At 41.7% G+C, this 4,754-nt stretch overlaps 1 long non-coding RNA gene across 2 annotated transcripts in view; it reads right to left on the bottom strand.

Moving 5' to 3' along the window:
• Positions 1-886: 886 nt before the first annotated feature.
• Positions 887-4,754, bottom strand: part of LOC139024452 (uncharacterized) — a 4,800-nt gene continuing 932 nt past the window's right edge. For both annotated transcript variants that reach the window (XR_011475770.1, XR_011475771.1), the window contains exon 3: positions 887-1,098. This is a non-coding gene — a long non-coding RNA (uncharacterized lncRNA). The remainder of the gene's footprint in view (positions 1,099-4,754) is intronic.

Raw genomic sequence — 4,754 nt, 5'->3', positions numbered from 1 at the left:
CTTGTATTTACTTTGTGACGCTATGCTAGGCTATGCTAGTCAGCTTTTTTACTGATGGGGGTGCTCCCGGATCCGGGATGAGTACCAAGTAAAAGTTAAAGCAGCCAGGTCACCCGTGATACAAGTCAGTATTTGACGTCCATCCATGTCTGAAGACGTCGGGAGATGACGTGGAAACCGTCCACTAGGGGCAACAGTGAGCGCGCGTAGGTTTCAGTTGTGGACGGGGATGGTGGACGGGCGTAAGCATTTGCTTCTGATTCCAAAGGTCGCAATTTCAAATCCAGCGATAGAAAGTTGTTTTTGAGATTTTTGTTTTAAGCCTAATCCCAAATCTTAACCCTAACCTTAATCCTTCGGAGTTAATGCCTAACCTTTCACCATAACCTTAAAAAGTCAGAGTTAATGCCTAAACTTAATATTAAACACTTCAAATTTGACATTTGCGACACTTTAAAATGGATGTTTGAGAAACACGGAGCGATGTCTAATTCTGACATGAGACTGTGAGAGCAGTCGATTAAAGACACACTCTAGTAGAATTTCAGCCAGTAGTTTTGAAAGTGGTGCTCACGAGCTAAAAGTGGTCCCTGTTTTTTTGCGTACAACGTCATCCATTTTGTGTGATATGTTACGAATCAAATTAGTGAGAAAATATATTTTTTCTTAAATGTTTATTTTGGTGGGGGGGGGGGTTTGTATGGTTCCGGGCAGAGGTGGACAGCGGGCGCTGCGAGTGGGGGAGGAGGGAGGTATATCAGCTTTAATATTACAGATAGATTGTAGGTTCTATCAATTTAATTTATTTGCAGCATTTTGAATTTTGTGCAATATGTTTTACGAATTTGTTGCGCTAAGGTTGGAGCATGTTTGTCTCTACCTGTACGTCCCCCTCCTTGGTCCCGATGCCCAGTGTACATCCATCTCTGCTCCAGCACACAGAGGAGACAGAGTGAGACAGGCTCAGTGGGAGAGAAGGTGCTGCTCTGGGGTGGATGCAGCCCTGCAGAGTGTGTGTTTCTGCCTTCCACAGGAACACATCGGACCCCAGGGCTATGGCCACGATACCACTGCTACTCCAGTCCAACGGGTGGCTGTCTGAGGAGAGAGAGGAGAGGAGATAGATTTTAAAATGAACAAACATACTATTTACAGTTACAGTATTCTATTAAATAAACAGCTCTGTTTGTGTGTGTTTGACCTACAAATGTTGTGATTTTGTGTTCAATTTTGTATTCTACCTTTATTTCAACAAGGAACACAGACTGAGACCAAGGTCTCTTTTACAGCTGGGCCCTGCGTAAACATGTTTACACATACCGTTTAGGTACAATGATTAAGAAACTACACAAGACAAACAAAACGATCACAGATAACACTTAAAAAAATAAAAATAAAAAATAAAAGAATACAGCAACAGATTTCATTGCTCTACAACAAAGCTTTCTTAGTGTCCAACAAGCTTTCTCTGCCCTTAACCTTGTTCCGAACACCTCCAAAACATAAGGACATGTGGTTTGGTAAGAAGAATGCCCCTCTTCCCACAGGTGTGATTACTACCTCTGAGGGTTTAGAACTTGAGGTAGTCACATCATACAAGTACTTGGGAGTATGGCTAGACGGTGCACTGTCCTTCTCTCAGCACATATCAAAGATGCAGGCTCAAGTTAAATCGAGACTTTCCTCTATCGTAATCGCTCCTCTTTCACCCCAGCTGCCAAACTAACCCTGATTCGTCCTACCCATGCTAGATTACGGAGACGTAATTTATAGATCAGCAGGTAAGGGTGCTCTCGAACGGCTAGATGTTCTTTACCAATCGGCCATCAGATTTGCCACCAATGCTCCTTATAGGACACGTCACCGCACTCTATACTCCTCTGTAAACTGGTCATCTCTGATTACCCGTCGCAAGACCCACTGGTTAATGATTATTTATAAAACCCTCTTAGGCTTCACTCCCCCTTATTTGAGATATCTACTGCAGCCCTCATCCTCCACATACAACACCCATTCTGCCAGTCACATTCTGTTAAAGGTCAACAAAGCACAGTGAGTGATGTATTGTTGTCTCTACCTTCTTGCCCTTTGTGTGGTTGTCTGTGCCCAATAATGTTTGTACCCTGTTTTGTGCTGCTACCATGTTGTGTTTCTACCATGTTGTTGTCATGTTGTGTTGCTGCCTTGCTATGTTGTTGTCTTAGGTCTCTCTTTATGTAGTGTTGTCTCTTGCCGCGATGTGTTTTTTGTCCTATATTTTTATTTAATTTATTTTTAATCCCAGGCCCCCGTCCTTGCAGGAGGTCTTTTGCCTTTTGGTAGGCCGTCATTGTAAATAAGAATTTGTTCTTAACTGACTTAACTGAATTTGTTCTTAACTGAATTTGTTCTTAACTGACTAAGTGAACTTAACATATCGTCTGATTTTGGAATTTATATTTCACTTCCTGGAGAATCTGTTAAAGAGCAGTTGCGTCACTCTGCTTTCCATTAACAAGATACACACACACACATTCCCAGAAATGCATAATCTGACAAAGATCTGGGTAAAGAATTTAGCTTGAACCCTATCCAACAGACAAACGTCCATTTCTTCCACTGCTATAGCCAGCGAGATCACACCAGATAGACTACAGTATTCAACGTTTGTCCAGGTCCCCAAGACGTCAATACCAGTAGCGGCAACATTTTTTAAAATGTTTTTATTTGACCTTTATTTAACCAGGTAGGTTAGTTGAGAACAAGTTCTCATTTACAACTGCGACCTGGCCAAGATAAAGCAAAGCAGTGCAACAAACAGAGTTACACATGGAATAAACAAAACATAGTCAATAATACAGTAGAAAAATTATATATACAGTGTGTGCAAATGAGGTAGGATAACGGAGGTAAGGCAATAAATAGGCAATAGTGGCAAAATAATTACAATATAGCAATTAAACACTGGAGTGATAGATGTGCAGAAGATGAGTGTGCAAGTAGAGATACTGGGGTGCAAAGGAGCAAAATAAATAAATACAATAGGGGAAGAGGTAGTTGTTTGGGCTATTTATAGATTGGCTATGTACAGGTGCAGTGATCTGTGAGCAGCTCTGACAGCTGGTGCTTAAAGCTAGTGAGGGAGATATGATTCTCCAGCTTCAGTGATTTTTGCAGGTCGTTCCAGTCATTGGCAGCAGAGAACTGGAAGGAGAGGCAGCCGAAGGAGGAATTGGCTTTGGGGGTGATCAGTGAAATATACCTGCTGGAGCGCGTGCTACTGGTGGGTGCTGCTATGGTGACCATTGAGTTGAGATAAGGCGGGGCTTTACCTAGCAAAGACTTATAGATGACTTGGAGCCAGTGGGTTTGGCGACGAATATGTAGTGAGGGCCAGCCAACAAGAGCATACAGGTCGCAGTGGTGGGTAGTATATGGGGGCTTTGGTGACAAAACATGAGCACATAATACCATTAAACTACGCATTTTGCCTCCGAGGATCACGGGTTCAATCACAAAGTCTAGGCACATGTTTTTATTTGTTTTCTGTTTCTGTTTCAACCGTATGCCAAACCTTTTAAGGTTACCTTAACCAGTGGTAATGTGTTAATGAATTCCTAAATTTAACTATCAATTTTTTTAAATGCTTAACCATCAAGTTTTTTCTGTTTTAACAACCTTGCCTAATTTCACTTGACCGCTTGTTAGCTACAACACAATGGATACACCTGTTAGCTACAACACAATGGATAAGTCTGTTAGCTACAGCACAATGGATAAGCCTGTTAGCTACAACACAATGGATAAGCCTGTTAGCTACAACACAATTGATAAGCTTGTTAGCTACAACACAATGGATAAGCCTGTTAGCTACAACACAATGGATAAGCCTGTTAGCAACACCAATGATAAGCCTGTTAGCTACAACACAATGGATAACTTGTAGCTACAACACAATGGATAAGCTGTTAGCGTAACACAATGGATAAAGCCTGTAGCTACAACACAATGGATAAGCCGTTAGCTACAACACAATGATAACTTGTAGCTACAACACAATGGGATAAGCCTGTTAGCTACAACACAATGGAAAGCTAGTATATGGATAGAACACAATGGATAAGCTTGGTAGCTACAACACAATGGATAAGCCTGGTAGCTAGACAACACAATGGATAAGCTTGTAGCTCAACACAATGGATAATGCTGTTAAGCTACAACACCAATGGATAAGCCTGTTAGCCACAACCCACATGGATAAGCCTGTTAGCCTACAACACCAATGCGATAGCTTGTTAGCATACAACACAATGGAATAAGCTTGTTAGCTACCAAACACAATTGGATTAAGCCTGTTAGCGATAACACAATGGATAAGCTGTGAGCGATACACAATGGCATAAAGCCTGTAGCGATTAACACAATGGATAAGCGTGTTAGCTACAACACAATTGGATAAGCGTGTTAGCTACAACACAAGTGGAAAGCGTGTTAAGCTTACAACACAATGGATAAGCCTGTTAGCTACAACACGAATGGATAAGGCGTGTTAGCTTACAACACAATGATAAGCGTGGTAGCTACAACACAATGGATAAGCCTGGTTAGCTACAACACAACGGATAACGTGTTAGCTACAACCACAATGGATAAGCCTGTTACGCTACGACAACAAACGGATTAAAGCCTGTTAGCTACGGACACAAACGATAAGCCTGTTTAGCTACAACACAACGGAAAGCCTGTTAGCTACACACAATGGATAAGCTGGTAGC

Source organism: Salvelinus sp. IW2-2015, unplaced genomic scaffold, assembly GCF_002910315.2.
Source record: "Salvelinus sp. IW2-2015 unplaced genomic scaffold, ASM291031v2 Un_scaffold1523, whole genome shotgun sequence".
In the NCBI taxonomy this organism is placed as follows: domain Eukaryota; kingdom Metazoa; phylum Chordata; class Actinopteri; order Salmoniformes; family Salmonidae; genus Salvelinus; species Salvelinus sp. IW2-2015.
Note: the sequence above shows the minus strand (reverse complement) of the source record. Positions and strands in the feature narration are given on the sequence as shown.